Below are 19,357 nucleotides of genomic sequence, written 5' to 3'. Positions count from 1 at the left end.
GATTTGTCCAAATCAGGACCAATGTCACCTGGGGCCCCAGGTGACTATCACTAGGGATGAAACACACTTTGTGAGGCAGCAGCAAGCAAAGTTCCACTGGGGAGACCAAAATGAAAGACACCACTTGAGGCAGATCCCCAAGTCACCGCGACACCTGCCTAAAGACATTTTCCCATCACGATTTAGATTTCATTGACACCTTTCACAGAAGTACACAGCAGCCAAGAGTTTCAGGTCTGTTTCGTGTCTTTATATAACTTTAGAAGTAGACAGTACTGCCCTCGTTTTTCAAGATATAAAAATCAAGGTCTAATGAGATACACCCATTGGAAGTCTCCAGAGAAACAATGCAATGGGGGGGGGGGGGGGAAGAAGGAGACTGAGAAGGGACAGAGGGAGGGAGGGAAGCAGGGAGGGAAGCAGGGAGGGAAGCAGGGAGGGAAGCAGGGAGGGAAGCAGGGAGGGAGGGAGACAGGCAAAGAAATTACAGAGGCCGGAAGTGCTACATGTATCATCCGCATACCAAGCTCCCAAACCAAGAAGGCCAACAGTATAACCAGAGGAGCCAGTGGTATAACAACCAACCCATGCCCAGCATTCACCGAGGCTGCAGCTCAGAAACAGTGACCCGACAGGGACCCCACGCTTCTGTGCTTACTTGTGTTCCGGGCCTCACAGGACTGGGTGAAGACCATCCACATTGGCAAGGAAGTTTTAGTTCAGGCAGCCGACTGCAAATGCCAGTCTTTTCTAGGAACCCTTCACAGCTAACACGGAAATTGATTTGCCAGCTGCGTAGCCCACTAAGGTGGCCTATAAAATTAACCATCATTACTGATGAGACTGTGAGGCCAAAACTGTAAGAACATGATGTCGGCATGAACGGAGCCTTCTGTAACAGGGTCCAGCTGAGTGTGTAGCATGTGATGAGACCTCAGTGAGCGCATAGTGTACTCTCAATGTCACCATCGCCACTATTTATAGTATTCTTTCATTATAAATCCCTTATCAAAAGTACATCTCTGTCTCTAATAAAGAAAAAAAATGCTGAGTTGTTCTGGCTATAACTGTTAGATGAAAAGCCACCTGAAACTGAGTGTCCTCGTTAGCCCAAGAAAGAGGCAAGGGTGGCCGGCCATCCAGTCTGCAGCTCAGCTCTCAGCACCTTCCCCAGCTGCCCACGGCTCTCTGGCTTCCCATTTCAAATGTCATGTGACAGCAGCACCAACTTCAAGAGCATCCATTGGCCTCATCATAGAGTTTTGCATCCGTCCTTTTTATCTGCTCTTGATTGGAGGTTACTCAAGGCAAATGGTAGGCACTAAATAATCACTTGCTCGGTGCAAGTCAGTTTCAAGCAGTTCCTTTACTCGGCTCTCCCTCTATTACAGACAGCAATTCAGAGCCGACCAGGTAGTGCCCCAAGAGGATGCCTTCACTGTTTTAATTGTATTAATATTTTCCCTTTGACATCTACCCAGAAGAAAGGAAACGTCTTTTAAATTAATTTTTCTGGCCCATGTGTCATGAGCAGTGTGATTACATCAAGTCATTTGCTAGTCTAAGCCATTAATTGCTTTTCCCCTTTTGGTGAATGTCACAGTGCTGGGACTGGTTCCTCCTCTGGGCAGTGGACTTCCTAAACTATATATTAGGAGCTTCTTGCTTGTTCACCGTCCCTGATTAAACTTAACATGAACTTTGACGGTGGATGAAGACAGAGGCAAATCTCACAACAGTCCTTGAGTTATGCAGCTGCAGCATGACCTGTGGGGGTTAGAGCTATGATGCCACCCTGAGGAGCAGGGAGAGAGGCTACCACCTCCAGAAAAGGGGCCCTGTGGGCTCTTCTTCCAGCAGAGCTTGGCTTGGCTCCCTCTGAAGATGCTGCCGTGATGTTTTTAGGGACTGGGATTTCACACCAATCTTACCTCTGCTCTCTAAGCATCATAGGACAGAAGTTAAAAGCACATGATGGAGCCAGGCATTAAGTGCCCCACTGGGAGGGGCTTGGGGGGAGGATACATCCTCTACTCAGCCTGCTTTGCTAAACTTACAAGATGAGGAATATGGAGTTCAGGAAAGCAGGGCCACCTGGAAAGAGAAGCAACTGGCCCCAATAACACCCTGAGGAGATCCTTCCAGGGCTAGATTGTTGAAACAATGTGTTAAGTTAGGTCCTTAGGGGAACATGGGCACCTCCTGGCAGCTATACCACTGAAGAAAAACACCTTCCCTACAGCCTCCACTACACACCTGTGAATCTCAGGGAGCGTCAGAACCTTGTACACTTTCTCCCCGGGAGCTGTTACCTCTATAGATTTGAGGGGAGCTTGAGGAAGTCCCTACTTCCTCCGTGATGCAAAGTTAATGGGGCCTAATCTTTACAGAGTTCCTTCAAGTGGCCACAGCTACTCAGAGTTCAAGAAGAAGACTGCCATGTTGTGTTTGGAGAGAATTCCGCAACACTTGGGCAGGAACACCATAGAAGCAGTTTTAAACCCAGACCTGTGACTCCAGCAGTAGGGCCATAGGGTGTCCCAGCACCACCTAGGCCCATGTGTTTAAGGCTTGGCACTCATGGAAGATGGTGGGACTTTAAGAGTTGGAAAGGGGAGCTACTTAAAGGGCCAATGCAGAAATGGAGGAGGCAGTTTTACCAGGACAGTAAAAGAGAGATGGGTTGCAGACAGAGAACTCAGTGAAGACCAAACAAGCCAGAGAATGAGAGAGGAGCCAGAAGATTGGAGTAGATTGCTGAAGTCAGTTTGACGCCAAGCAGAGCAATTCGACGGCTCAGTGAAAAACCAGATTGAATAAGTCAGCTGGGAGAGGATTTTTGAGCCAGAACAGCTGAGTTGAACCAGCCAGCTTTGAGCTCAGTTAAAAACAGGAAAGTTAAAAAAAAAAAAAAAAAAAAAAAGCAAGAAAGGTGAGTTTATTAAGCAGCAAGTATCAGAGGCTGAAAACATTCTAGACCTAAATTAGATTGTACGGAGGCTGGAAGACTCCAGGACTAGGCCTAGGTTAGCAGAAGGAGGCAGTAAGCCTCCCAGACAATTGAAAACAGGCGAATAAAAGTACCTTTTACAGGCTCCCAACTTGGGGTCTTCTCACCACAGCCCACAGTCTCTGTGTACCCCCTGGTCTGACTTCCCTACCCCTTTGGACTATTCTTTCCTTGTTCTGTCCTTCCCCTAGCTCTAGCCTTCCTGGACTTCATTTCCGGAACTGGAAAAGGAAAGGGTTACTCTGAGTTCCAGTTCCCTGGGGATGGGTGAAGAGTAAGAAGCACTGAGTCAGAGTGAAGGGCAAAGAAAAGCATCCCAGGCAGTCCCCAGCCTCAGCACCGGATGTCTCAAGGATCCTCAGCCACATCACCAGGATCTTGCTAGAAACAAGATATGAATGGTGGAGTGGGGGGGCAGAGGGATGGGGGGCGCTGTTCATGTGTCTGTGTGTCTGCAGAGCTGGGGTGCTGAGTCCTTCATAACACCTCCCTCCAGAGACTACAGCGCAGGGAGGAGATTTCTCCCACACTTGCCAGGAAAAGTTCTCTGACTGCATATAGTCAGACCTCAAAGGTCACACGGAGGGTGTGTGCCACAGCTGGGCTTCTAATTGACCCCCCCCACCCCCGAGCATGGTGTGCAACAAGAGGTCCTGGCTCTATTAAGTCCTGGGCTGGGAGACCTCTCCTGTGCAAATGAACAAAAATTCATAGAATATTTAATTGAAAATCATGCCCAAAGAAATTTAGTAATAATAAAAATCACACATACACAAAAAAAAATGACAGTCTGGTTTAAAAAAAAAATATTTTTAAATCATGAAGCTATCACTCTGCTAGGACATGGAACTGGGGGCAACCTGTGCTCTCAGGCTGTGCAATAAACCATCTCTATGCCTTTGTGGATGAGGTCTGTGGCTCTCTAACTACGTGAAGGAACATCAGATTAGATAGATGAATGAAACAACTGAACCAGCAGCATAATTGTTCTAGCTCTCAAGGAACGCTGGAGCCCAATAGCTATGCTAGTCTGCCTAGACTGCTAAACAGAATGCAGAAGCAGCCTGGGCCGCATACACAACCCAAGGTTATTTCCCACAGGTCTCCAAGCTGGAAATTCCAAGATCAAGATGGCACCCGATAGGTTTCATCTGAGGCCTCTTTTGGCTCAGAGATGGCCAGCTTCCCCCTGTGCTCTTGTACAGTACATAGAGTTCTGGCCTCTTCCTATTCTCTTTTAATGACTTGTTTGTGTTGGGGGGATGGGCGGAGCACATGTGACACAGCACACCTGCAGATCAGAAGACAACTTTCTAGAGTGCATCCTCGCCTTCCATTGTGTAGGTTCCAGGGATCAAACTCAGATTGTCAGACTTGACAGCAAGCCCCTTACCAACTCTCTCTTTCCTTACAAAGACATATTACCTGATTAGGGCTCCCCAGTTGTGACTGTATCTGTTCTTAATTACTTCCTGCAAAGCCCATCTGCAAACACAGTCACAATGAAGGTCAGAGCTTCCAGCTCTGAGTCGAGGGTGGAGGGCACAGTTTCGTATAACAATAACAGTCTCAAGAGTTCTTCATAATTAGCTCTCTCCACAATGAAAAGTAAAATGTCCCTGCACCACTGGAGTTCAGCCAGTGAAGAAACAATGTTACCTTCAAAGACACCTGACGTCCTTGTGCTCTACTGAACATCTGGAGCCTGAAAACTTTCCCATGCTACTTAGTCTAAAATCTGTTTCTTTCTTAAAGGAAAAAGCAAAATAAGTAAGACTCTTCGTACTCTTGCTGGTGGGTTAGAAATACTGATAGGTAACTCATCCTTAACTGTGTGTACATTAAGCATTTCATAACCCAGATAGTGCTTTTCTGCTTCACAAAGGCTTTACCAACAGCAAAGCCTCCATCCACCTCCTGGTTCTTGAAACCAGGTGAGCCTCAACCAGACTCCACTTTTCTCTCTGTCAGCCAGTGCCTTGGTGGCCACCCCAGCAACACTTGCTTGTCTACTCTCTAGAAAATTGGCCCCTTTGCTTTATAGTGTTTAAAATGCCCTGTGAAATGTGTTTTCTCAGGTCACTGGAGCATCTATGAAAAAAAACAGCAATTGGAAACTAGCTGAGTTTTGGGAACTCTTAATGGGTTTTATGGTTAAAAGAAAAAGGCCTCTGAGGTAAATGAACGAGGTTGCGAAAACAACCAAAGTACCAGACTCTACTGAACTCGGTAGGAGCCAGGTTTCTCCATCCCTGTCACTAACCAGAAACCTGGGAGTAATTTGAATCATCCAACAGGAATTCCCTCACTCAGGGTTCTCTGGACCCCGTGCAGGGGGAAAAAAATGGTTTCTAAGAGCAAATGACAGCTTTGGTGTTAAAAAAAAATTCATTCAAAATATCTTAATGAATAATCTGTTGAAGCAGAGACTTTGACCACCTCTCTTCTGGCTGTTAATAGAATACATAACAGGGTGTTATAATCTATAGTCTCTGTAGTCTGCAGTAGTAGAATACTAGAACTTGTTTCTAACTGCAGTCTGGTAAGTACCTGCCCTCTTCCCTTTGCCTCCCCCTTCCTAGCCTCCAGATCAGTAAGGCACATGCAGATGATGTCTAGCATCTGTGTGTGTGTGTTGCTTAATTCACTTCACAAAGCACACAGCCATTTCCCCTCCATGGTAGTCTCCCATTCTTGTATAACTCCACAGTATCCCATTGTGCATATATGCATACATATGCAAATTATTCATTTATCTGTAAAGGATGATTCTTTATCTTAGCTATTAAGAGCAGCACAGCAATGTGCACCGGCAGAAGCATCTCTTTGACACACCAGGTTCATTTCCTTTGGATCTATACTCAGTCGGGTGGCTGGATCTGATCACACTGAGAAGACAGTCAACAGAACGAGGAGTTGTAGAGACTGAAAAAGGAATGCTTGCATAGTTTCCATCTGAGAAGAGATTAATATTCAAAACACATAAAGAACTCAGAACAGTATTGAATATCTAATTTAAAAAGGGCAATTGGGTATTCATTACCCACCCTGTCCCACACCATCCTGTTCCTTCCCCTGTCAAACCTAAGAATAATACATATAGAAGAAGATTCCCAGCTTAAAGGCCCAGAAAATATTTTCAACAGAATCATAGAAGAAAATTTCCCTACCTAAAGAAAGAAATGCCTATAAATGTACAAAAAGTTACAGAACACAAAATGGATTGGACCAAAAAGTAAAATCATCCCAAAACATAATAATCAAAACACTAAATGTACAGAACAAAGAAAGAATATTTAAAGCCGCAGGGTATAATGGCCAAATAACATATAAAAGCAGACCCATTAGAATTACACCCAACTTCTCAATAAAGAAGTTTAAAGCTAGATCCTAAGCAGATCTCTTGCAGTCTTTAAGAGACCACAGACATCAGTCCAAACTACAATACCCAGAAAATTTTTCAATCACAATAGATGAAGAAAACAAGGCATTCCATGACAAAACCAAATTAAAACAATATCTACCTACAAATCCATTCCTATAGAAGATACTAGGAGGGAAACTCCAATGTATGAAGGTTAATTATATCAAAGAAAACACAGGAAATAAAAAAACTCCACACCAGCAAAACAAAATGGGAAGTATACACACACACACACACACACACACACACACACACACACACACACAAACCACCACTACCATCCACAACAAAATAGGACTTAACAAAAGTTGGTCATTAATATCTTTCAACACCAATGGACTCAATTACCCAATAAAAAGACACAGAATAACAGAATGAATAATATGGATATGAAAACAAGATCTGCTGCATACAAGAAACACACCTCATCAAAAAAAAAAAAAAAAAAAAAAAAAAAAAAAAAGACAGAGATTACCTCAGGCTAGAAAAAGACTTTCCAAGCGTTTGGACCCAAGAAGCAAGTTGGAGTAGCCATTCTAATATCTAATAAAATTGACTTTCAACCAAAATTAATCAAAAGAGATGGGGAAGGATACTTCATGCTCATCAAAGGAAAAAGCCATCAAGATGAAGTCTCAATATTGAATACTCAAGCTTAAATCACACATCTAACCCCTCACATTAATAGTGTAAGATTTTAACACTGCTCTCACCAATGGACAGGTCACCCAGACAGAAACTAAACAGAGAAATAATGAAACGAACAGATATTATGAATCAAATGGACCTAACAGATATCTACAGAACTTTTCAACCAAACCCAAAAGAATGAACCTTCTTACATCATGGAACAATCTCCAATATTGACCATATACTTGGACATAAAGTAAGTCTCAACAAAACAAGAAAATTTATATACTCCTTAGGTGTATTTTTTAATCTATTTATATGTTGATTTCTTATATCTCTTTCTCCTTTCCCCACCTCAATCCCTTCCTATACCAGGTGAGAAAGGAAGATGGTTAGGGAAAGAAATGGGCATCTTCTTTTTGGCTACTTCCTGCTGTTTATGGTTGTCAGATTCTTTGGGACAATACTAATCTCCATTGTCAGGAGTAGCAACAGTAAATGCATCAAGAGCCTTCTCTTCCTCTTCCAACTATCTCCTCCAAGTGTTCTTCTCACAGCCCCCATTTCTCTCTCTCTCTCTCTCTCTCTCTCTCTCTCTCTCTCTCTCTCTCTCTCTCTCTCTCTCTCCTCATGGATAGATAGGATTAACATAGTAAGAATATCCATTTTACCAAAAACAATCTCTACAGAGTCAATGAAATTCCCATCAAAATACCCACACAATTCTTTACAGATCTTGAAAGAACAAAATTCAACCTCATAATGGAAAGACAAAACCACAGGATAGCTCGAACAACCCTACACAATAAAAGAATGTCTGGAGGTATCATCATCTCTGGCTTTAAGCTGTACTACAGAGAAATAGTAATAAAAACTGCATAGTATTGACATAAAAACAGACAGGTTGATCAATGGAATCGAATAAAAGCCCCAAAAGTAAACCCACAAACCTATGGACACTTGATTTTTGACAAAGACGACAAAACTATACAGTGATTTTTTTAAAAAGAAGAAGAACGTATCTGCAACAAATCGTGCTGGTCTAACTGGATGTCTGCATGTAGAAGAATGCAAATAGATCCATATCTATCACTCTGCAGAAAACTCAAGCAAATCTAAGTAAATCAAAGACCTTAACATAAAACTGGATACACTAAATCTGATAAAAGAGAAAATGGAGAACAGCCAGGAATGTATAGGCACAGGAGACAACTTCCTGAACAGAACAGCAGCAGCTCAGGCTCTAAGATCAACAATTAACAAATGGCACCTCATGAAACTGAAAAGCTTCTGCAAGGCAAATGACATAATCAATAGGATAAAATGGCAGCCTACAGAATGGGAAGAGATCTTCACCAGATCTACATCTGACAGAGAGCTAATATCCACACTATATAAATAACCCAAGAAATTAAACACCAGCAAACAAAATAACCCAATTTAAAAATGGAGTACAAAACTAAACAGAATTCTCAACAGAGGAATATCAAATGGCTGAGAAACACTTAAATATTCAACATCCTTAGGGGCATCATCAGGGAAATTCAAATAAAAATGTCCCTGAGATTCCATTTTACATCGATCAGAATGGCTAAGTTCAAATATTCAAGTGATCACTCATGCTGCAGAGGATGTAGAACAAGAGAAACACTCCTCCACTGCTGGTGGGAGTGCAATCTTGTACAACCACTTTGAAAATCAATCTAGTGCTTTCTCAGAAAATTGTGAATAGTGCTACCTCAAGACCCAGCTATACCACTCCTGGGCATATACCCAAAAGATGCCCCACCATATCTCAAGAACACCTGCTCAACTATGTTCATAGCAGCCTTGTTCATAATAATCAGAAACTGGAAACAACCTAGATGCCCCTCAACTAAAGAATAGATAAAGAAAATATGGCACATTTAAACAATGGAATATTACTCAGCTATTAAAAACAATGAACTCATGCAATTTGCAGGCAAATGGATAGAACTAGAAAAGAACCAGAAAGACGCACATGGTATGTACTCACTTATCAGTGGATATTAGGCATAAAGGACAGAGTAACGATCTACAATCCACAGACCCAAAGAAGCTAAGTAACAAGCAGTGCCCAAGGGAGCATGCTTGAATCTCATTGAGAAGGGGAAATAAAGTAGATATCTGGGGTAGATGGAATGAGGGCACTGGGTGGGAAAGAGGGGAGGGAGGGAAATAGCAGGGATCAAGTATGGTGAGGACAGAGGGAGAGAGAACTAGAATTGGGGGGTGGCATCTCTGGGATAAGCTAGAAACCCAGAACAATGGGAACTCCCAGGAATCTGTAAGGGTGACCCTAGCTAAGGCTCCTAGCAATAGGGGATACAGAATATGAAATGGTCACCTTCTGTAACTAGGCAGGTCTTCCAATGGCAGGATAGGGATGCTAATCCAGCAACAAAACCTTTGACTCACAATTTCTCCAGCCAATAAGATGTGCAAGGCGGGTGTGGTGACACACGCCTTTAATCCCAGCACTTGGGAGGAAGGCAGGGGCAGGCTGATCTCTATGAGTTCGAGGCCAGCCTGGTCTACAAAGCAAGTTCCAGGATAGTCAAGGCTACACAGAGAAACCCTGTCTCAAAAAAACAAAAAACAAACAAAGATGTGCAGTGATAAGGAAGGAGCAGAAATTGAGGGAAAGGCCTACCAATGACTGTCCCAACTTGAGACCCATGTCATAAGAGAGAACCCACCACTGAGACTATTAATGATATTCTGCTGTACTTGCAGACAATGCCTAGCATAAGTGTCTTCTGAGAGGCTTCACCCAGCAGCTGATGGAAACAGACACAGAAACCCACAGCCAAACATTAGGCAGAGCTCTGGGAATACTGGGGGAGGAGGGTTGAAGGAGCCAGAGAGGTCAAGGACACCACCAGAAAACCTACAGAATCAACCAACCTGGGCCCATAGGGACTCACAGAGACTCAGGCTCAACCAGAGAGCATGCCTGGGAGGGACCTAGGCCCCTATACATATTTAACAGATGTGCAGCATGGTCTTCATGTGGGACCCCTAACAGCAGGAGTGGGGGCTGTCTCTGACTCTCTTGCCTGCCTCTGGATCCCTTTCCCCTAATCAGGCTGCATTGTCAGGCCTCAATAGAAGATGATGCATGCACCTCGCCCTGTTACAACATGATAAGTTAAAGTGGGCTGATATCCATCGGAGGCCTCCCCTTCTAGGAGGAGAAAGGGGGGGGGATGAGAGGGAGGGGCTGAGAGGAAGGAGGGGAAGCTGTGATTGGGATGTAATGTTAATTAATTAATTAATTAATTAATGAGAACATGGGCAACTGGTGTGCTGAAGAGATGGCTCAGTGGTTAAGAACACTTGCTGCTCTTAAAAAGAACCCAGGTTCCATTCCCAGCACCCAGTTTAGGCTGTTCACTACTGCCCATAACGCCAGTTTTATGGCATTCAGCACCGTCCTCTGGCCTCCACACGTACCAGCACTCAAGTACATTCATACATTCAAGCACACACACACACGTAAAATAAATAGGTAAATGTCTTTTGTAAGTGGCTAAATGGTACAGGGAAATGCATAGAACTAGAAAGTATTATGTTAAATAAGGTAGGAGCAAACAAGCAAATACCACATGGCTTCTCTCATATATAGAATCATATATGGCTGTTAAACAAATACTGCTAAAAGCCGAGAGCGTGCTATTTGAGAACAGGAAGGAAAGCCATAAAAGAGAGTAAGAAGTAAATGCAGATGGATAAGATCAAAGTGTAAGACCCCCAGGCATGAGACTGTCGTAGGGAATCCCATCATTCTGTATAATTAATATACACTATTAAGTTGTCATTTTTAAATGGGAAAATGAGGAGCTCTGAGGATAAAGGACTTGCTGCCACAAGCACGAGGAGCCGAGTTCAGACGCCTAGCATCCCTGTGTCAGCCAGGCAATGGTGACGGCAGAGCGGGGCAGCGGAGACAGACACAGGTGATCCCATTGCTAATCAGCTAGTGTAGCTGAAAGAGTGGGCTTAAAGCTTACAGAGAGACCCTTAAAAATAATGCAGAGAAAGTTGGAAGAGGACACCAGACATTGACTTCTACCCTCCATGCATGCATATAGGGGTGAACTTCACACACACACACACACACACACACACACACACACACACACACACACACTGTTGCATGTACTCGTGCACAAATGGGAGACAGCAGATGCATCTCAATAGAGAGACCACACCTAGAATGCACAAGACCCTGTCCATGAGCAGATATTTCTCAAAAAAAGGAAATCCAAATGGTCAACAAATCTAACGATTTTATTAATTATATAAATAAAGTGCAAATCAAAACCATAAGATATCACCTTACCCCAGTTAGATTGGCTATCATCAAAAGACAAAAAACAAAAAACAAAACAAAACCGAAAAACCATAAGAACATAAGCAGGCAAAGGTGTGCAGAACAGGCAACCCTCACCCACTGGTGAGTGTGCACAGCAGGGCAGCCACTGCAGTCATTAGCTCGCAGCAGCAGGAGTCGCCTGAAGACAAGACTGAAGACTAGCTGCCTGTACAAGAGTAGACCTGCCCACAGCCAGCCGTGCATGGCTGCCCTTCATGGCATGCCCACAGCCTACCCTTCCCTGCTGAACTACTGGCTACTGAAAGGGCCAATGTCTTCAGAATGTACCCACTGGCACGCCCACCAGACCGCATTGGATAGAGGGTGGGGGGGACAGGGGGAGATCAGAAAACAAAATAAAAAGATGTGAACGTGGGAAGGTGACCTGTAGGGGGAGGGGAGGTTGACATGTGTGAAAGGAAGGTAAGAGAGGGGAGAGATGAGAATAATCCGAACGCATTAAATACAAGTATGAAATTATCCAAAAATAATAAAAATGAAAGAAAGTATATAAAGGGGGCAGTCTTTAGACAGTGCAGTAAGTAAAACACTATGTTGGGCAGAAATACAGCTTTATTCTGTTCTCTTTAAACCAGCTTGGCTCCCGATGTCTCATTTTCCTTGGCTGTTGAAACACTTTCAGGGTAACAGGATCACTACCGCCATTAAAGAGTTCTGGAATCAGGAATCAGATGCAAGCAGCAACTCTAGGCTGACTCTATGGATGAGTTCCTCCATATCCAACCAAATGTGGTGGTTTGAAGGAGAAATGGACCCATAGTCTGGGTACTTGGGTACTTGGGAGGTAGAGACAGGAGGGTCAGAAGTTCGTGACCAATTTCATCTATGTGTTAAGTATAAGACTACATGAAACCCTGTACTAGAAAAACCATGGGGGTGGGGCAATAAAGGAAAAGTCTGGGAGATGGCTCTCTGTGGCTGCTCCACAAGCTAAAGGACTTGGTTTTACAAACACATAAAAGCCAAATGCAATGCCCTGAGCATCTGCAATCCCAGCACGCCTGTGGCAATAAGTTCATAGGCATCTATCTGTGCTAAACGCAGCCACGATGAGACCCTCTCTCCACCAAGGGCGAAGGCAGAGACCAGCACCTGAATATGTCCTGATATGCTGCTCACTCACACATGCAAACACACACACACCACACACACACATGCACACATACACCATACACACACATGTACACACACACCATACACACATGCACACATACACCATACACACACATGTACACACACACCATACACACACATGTATATACATACCACGCACACACACTTACACACACCATACACATGCATTCACACACATCATACACACACACACCATATATACACATATAAACACAAATGCACTATATACACAATAAAAGACATACGCTTCATAGTGAAAAGAAATGAAGAAAAGGAAAATCATATGGGGCATGTTTGAAAACGGTGCCCAGTACTTTAGGATATCCAATGAAGGCCAATAAGTTGGCAAACAAGTTTATTCTAGAATCTGATGATAATAAATTAGTGAAAACACTAAAGTGATTGTCTGGAGACAATTCATCTACTACTCCAGTGCCAATCCCAAGAGACAGTAAAGAGAATGACTTCATCTTTTCCTGGTAGCCACCTCTACCAGTGTATTTCTGTAGCCTGACAGGGGAAAAAAAAAAAAACCTCTCAATATGGCCAAATAACTTACACCTCTGTCTGTAAATTGTGGGTTATAGAATTTTTAGACTAGGAATGGTATATAAGTAATGAAATGTTATTTTTAAAAGAGTTTCATCTCAAAAGAATGCAGCCCTGTTGACACCTTGATTGAAGCCCAGGGAGATTCATTCTCAACTTCTAGCACCAAGCACTATAAAGTAATAAATTAATATAGCTTTAAAAAATATTCTGAAAGTATATACACTTGACCCTCAGTATCTGAGAAGGAACGGTCTGGAATGTTTAGAGCTGCAGAGGCTCACCGTGCCTCACACATACAACTGCATGGCATTTGCATATAACCCACAAACATCCCTTAGGCGGTCTCTAGGTTACTTAGCACACCTGACGCACCTGACGCAATGTCGATGCAGTAGAAACAGTTGTTACTCCCTGCTCTTCAGGGACTAATGACAAGTAAATAGGTCAAACATGTTCGGGATAGGCACAGTTTTGTCTCAAATATCTTCCATTCACAATTGATTGATTCTGAGGATGTAGATCCCACAGACATGGGGTCTTAAGTGTATAGATAGCAGTCAGCTCCCGAGGTTCCCAAACAACCATGACCCTTAACAAGCATTAGAATACGGTGACGATGGCTCTGAGTCACCTCCTGGCCTGGGTCTTAAGCAGACCAATTATGTCTATATTTTTGCTGTTAGGAGGCCTAACCTACCATGGAAGTTCAGCTCGGGGCTGGGAGGATGATTTAGACACGACGGGATGACAGGCCGAGGCTGTGGGGAGAACAGAGGACCTAGAGCCATGACCCCAGTCAAGCTATGTGGAAGGGTTCAGCGTTCCCGCCCCAGACCACGTGGGCAAGAAGTAAGCTGTCCAGGCTGTACCCTTCCGAACTCATGAGCTACAGGAAGCAAGTGAATTAAAATTGTTAAAGCCAACAGACTTAGGGAATTGTTTACCTGGCACTAGATAAGGCCATTTGGGGTCCTTCCAGCTTGATTCCTACAAGTCCTGTGTCCAAAACGCATGGTGTCTTCAGCAACGGGGTCTTACGTTCAAGGCAGATGATTTTTTTTTAATAGTGACCAAATAGTTACTGGGAGGAGGTCCAAAGACGGAACTTTCTGCACAGATGTGTGGAGATGCTGAGTTCTGCGTCACTTTCGCTGAAGAGAGGCCTGGCCACAGGAGCGCCTTCATCACCATGCGCACAGCTTGACTTCAACTGCGCCCATCCTTGGCCAACAGCATCATTAGTCGGAAGGCATCACAAAAGTGATGGCGAGTCTCTGTTGCCCCCATTGCTGAGAATTCAATACACCTGTGGCAGATCCCACGTGGGACGACTGATGTAGCCTCTTGGCCCCGTGAGAGATCACGCACTGGAGCCGCCACGGGAGGGCAAGTGACTCCTTCTCACTGGAAAAGATCCTTAGCGTGCGTGTGTCTTTACCGGCCCTGCCTGCATCGCTCTTGCGCAGGTCAATATTTTGGACTCTTGAGAAGCTCTCATTGGTCATCTTAGTTCGTCACGGTATCTTGATTCAAACCTAGGAAGTCATCTGTAGCAGACTAGGGCGTGGCAAGTTCAGGATACAGAATTCCTCGGCCTTGCGGGATCCCACTCAGCATGCGCCCTGACAGAGCAGCTGGATGGCCTCCTGGAAGCCGGGGTGGAGAGGACACTGAGTCACAGTGTATTGTATCAGCTAACTTACAGCTGGCCGCATAGCAAAGACTGAAAGTGGGCGCCGTCACATAGCACGCAGGAACATGAAGCGGAAAAGGGGAACAGAACCATGGCACTCGGCTAGTTCTGCCTAAGCACTTCCAGAAGCGAAGGCTGGCCGTCCTGACCAGTGCTCTCCTTACTTGGTAGGAGATGCAGACTGAGCAGTGAGGTTGTGTTCTTTCCTCCCCACAGATCTGGCAATCAGAATGTGGGCCTCGGGGCACCTAAGTACTGTCAGTGTCTTTGCTAAAATGCAAGAACTACACGTGGGCCCGCTAATCACTGGCTAAAACTGCCTGTGGGAATAATGGTGCTTGTTCTCGGGATGCAGAGAACCGAAAACAGTCTCTTGATTAGGCAATTGGGAGCAAGCGTGCAGCACCAGCCAGCCCAGACACAGAGCGAGGTGCCTGGGAGCACACTTCAGCCACCTGCGGTAAGACGGACTTTGAGACAAGAGGCCTGCGTCTCCAGCAGCATCCAGCGTCTCCGAATAAAGTTGCCTTTCTTGTCTCAACATCTTACCTCTACGCTGAGCTGGCCTTCTGTGCATGGGGAAGTCAGACTTGGGCCTGCTAACATTGCGGCTTTATCAGCCCATAGTTTTCTCCCCCATCCCCGGCTGTGCTAGTGTCTGTTCTCTGTTTTGTTCATAGCCTATTAGCCTTGCTGTTGTATTATTTAAATTACAAGATAGAAAAGAAAGGGTATAATAAGGCTGAAGGTGGAATACCACCACCATGGCACGTTACAGTTTTGGATGGAATGTAGTTGCAGGGGCTTGAGACGTGGTTACATCCTAGGAGAACATGTACAGTCACCATCATCCATTCCTGCTGCACAAGCATATGCGGAGCTACTAGCCCACCCACCGAGCAGCCCCGCTCCCCTCTCCAGCCCAGCTGATGCAGGCCTTTCTACGCTCCTCGTGAGCTCTGTGCTAGTCCACTGTGCTTGTCTTATAGAAAGCCAGTGGCCTTTCCCTGGCCCTACACCCTCCTCCCCGCACCTGCTCCATCTCCTTTCCCAAGCGTGTAAGGTTTTATTCCTTTAATAATTCTCCTGCTCTAGAAAACTCACCACGGTACTGCTTTCTTTCCTGTACCATGACTTCGCGCGCGCGCACACACACACACACCCACCACACATACACACACCACACACATACACCACACACTCACACCACACACACACCACATACATTCACACCACACGCACACTCACACACACACACACACACACACCACACACACACACGCAATGTGCTCAGCATAGAAAATTAAAAGCCAATATTGTCAAACAGTTCTTGTTTCTCATCTCAGCCATGTGCGTGTTCGTTGAGCAACTTCTATTCCCTGAGTGCTGACTGTGGCCAGGGACCTTCCCAAGAGAACACCAGGAAAGATCGCTGGGCTGTAGACCCAGGGCCACTGCCAGGGCACATAGCATAGAGAGTCCACACCATTTGAGAAATCCAGGGCCAATCCCCACATCCTACCTACAGTGGATGCTGGAAGAGGAGCCAGTGTTCAAGTGAACATCCGCTGGGTTCGCTTTCATCTTTTCATACCCTATCATATACGGAAAGTAACACCACTTCTTTATTATCTCTGTGAGACTCTTAGATCCTATATTCTGGGTAACTATGAGCTGTAACCAGGTAATAATGGTCTCAGTATAATACCAAGAAGGCATAGAATTGGGCTTTATTGCTTACCATATGCCAAGCAATTGTCATTAGTCGTTTTGTAATCTTCCTAAAATGCTAAAAACCACAGTTTACCATCTTTACTGTGTGGATAAAACATCGAAATTCAGCAAGCTTTACTGTCTTGCTCAAACCCCTCAGATACTAAATATAATACACTGACATCTTTGTGAGCTCAAGGACTATGAGCTTTTTTCCCCCTTTCATGCTATCACACAATAAGCATCACTATTATCACCACATAATTCATAATAGTTCACAATTATCTATAAGAAAAGCTTAAGTTACATTTTTGAGGTAAATGTTTGCATGTACTTTATAAATTTTTTTCCATTCTTCATGTGCATGTGGTGTGGTGTACGTGTGTCAGCATGCATGTGGAAGTCCACGGCTGAACAGTCCTGGATGGCTCCTCCACTTTACTCATTGATGCAGCATCTCTCAAACCCAGAGCTCACTGTCATTTCTAGTACTGCCAGCCAGCTTGCTGGTATTTGTGGGGGGTGGGGGGTGGGGAGTCCTCTGTCTCTGTCTCTGCCTTTCAAGGCGCCACACCCCAGTGCCATTTCCATGGCTTCTGGGGGTCCTAAGTCTGGTCCTGATGCTTGCATAACAAGACCTTTAAGCCACCACCACACACACACACACACACACACACACACACACACACACACACGGCACTGGCATATACGTTTCCAAATGCATTTGAGAGTACATGTCCTATTCTCTACAGCAATACAGAGACTGCAAAGTAGTTTTATGGGATGGTTCTGCGTGTTCAGATGTCTCCAGAGTACTTGACACTCTCATTTAATCTTTGCAGCAACAGCCCCATAAAAGATGCTCTCCTGATTTTTTTTTTTTTTTTAAAGATAGAAAACTCAGAGAGCCTGAGAAATGTTCCAGAGTTGGCCAGCAAGGAGGAAAAGGCAGTGCCGGAATTCAGCCTGCCTCGTGAAGGCCGTCCTCTGCCTTCCATGTGTCTTCTTCGGTCTCTCCACCAGGCTGGGGAAAGCCTGCTTCCTGTGTTTCCCAAGGCTGGGTCCTTCACCACAACGTCCCAACATCCTTTGCTGCTGTTCCTCCCACTCGGCAGCTCTCAGCAAACAGCATCTTGCTCATCTCCTCCCAGCTTCAGGTCCCAGCCCCATTTAAAGGTCAGAAAGGCTCCTCCCATGGGTGCATTTCCACATGAGCGATAGGTGGAGCAAAGGGAGAGAAGCATCTCCGAATATTTAAGCTGCAAAGTGGCAGACCACTTCTACCCATCACAGCCTAGATGTAAGATGTGCTTTCCCTTTGCTCAGTGAAACTCACCCTCAAAACCTGACGGCTTTGCTCCCAGCCTTGATTCAGACCCACGGCGGAGTTCATTTTGCCCTTAACTGCGTCTCACTGTGCCGGTTTGGGATGTTTATGACAACCAGGTACACACACTGTCTCATCTCCCATCCAGGAAGAGATGGTTGTATCTTTGTGACAGGAACCTGGGGATGGAGTCTGGCTGTCTCATCCATTTCGCTACCACCATGAGCTCCAAAGCAGAGTAAAATAAAATTGAAGGGACGAGAATGGGTTTCTAACTCATTACAGGGAAGGCCGTGTGATTCACGGGAAGAAGTGGCCACATAAACACTCAGTGAGGAGAAGGCAGCTAGCTGTTAGGAAAGGCTCCGTCTGCACCGAGAGCCGTGAGCTTTCCAACCGCCCTCCAGACAGACACAGTCATTTCCATATTTTACAGAAAATGATGGCCAGGAAGGAAGACTGAGTTTATGAACACTTCCAACTCGAAAATGAATTTTTCCCATCATACTTTACAGCCTTTATGTACAAAATTATGCAAATTTCTCTTCAAATCTCAGAAAATGAAGTTGTATGAAAGAAAATAAAATCTTAAGAGGGGGGGCTTCAGAACCCGCTGAAACCTCTACAAACTGTCCCTCTTTTCTCGTGCTTTTATTCTAAGTACTAAGTACCGCTCTGCTTAAGTCTCAGTAGAACTTGTTTTTAAAACTCTGAGGTTTATAATAAAAGCAGCAAACAGGAAAAAAAATTCATCTCATCTTAGAAAAAAAAAAAATCCTTACAAGTGTTATAGCCCTACCAGTCCAGAAGCTGAAACCATCTCATTTGGTCATGGAGGAGCCCTTTGCCCTAGTGTACAGGGCCTCCTTCCTCCTAGCTAGTGGTTTTCACGGGCTTCTTGCCAAAGATGCCCTCACTTCTCCTGACCCACAAGAGGTAAGCCAGGCTGGAGTGTCTTTATCCATCCTGGAACTGGATTTTGAGTAAAATTCAAGAAGAGAAAACCACTAAGTAGTTCATCCTAGAGACCATGTCCCGCCGTTGCACCTCATGTCTGGATCCTGGCTCTTCTGGATACTTCTCTTCCTTCTTCACATTTTTCCAACCTCAAATCAATCAATCTATCATCTATCTTTTTCTCTCTCCCCCCTTCTTCTCCCTCCTCCTCCTCCTCCCATCCTCAAGGATCCAGCCTGTACTCTCATCTTGTCCCTTCAAGGCCACTAAACCACGGCTCTCCATCACATGCATGCCAGGTCTGCTGTGGGTCTGGTTCTTACATCCCTCAGCACCATGCAGGGCACAGGGCATGTACTGCATTGGTGCAGCCATGCTCTCTAGCCTGGAGGGCACAGGGCATGTACTGCATTGGTGCAGCCATGCTCTCTAGCCTGGAGGGCACAGGGCATGTACTGCTTGGTGCAGCCTTGCTCTCTAGCCTGGAGGGCATAGTG

This window comes from Acomys minous (genome assembly GCF_964271855.1).
Source record: "Acomys minous genome assembly, chromosome: 11".
Taxonomy (NCBI): Eukaryota; Metazoa; Chordata; class Mammalia; order Rodentia; family Muridae; genus Acomys; species Acomys minous.
Note: the sequence above shows the minus strand (reverse complement) of the source record.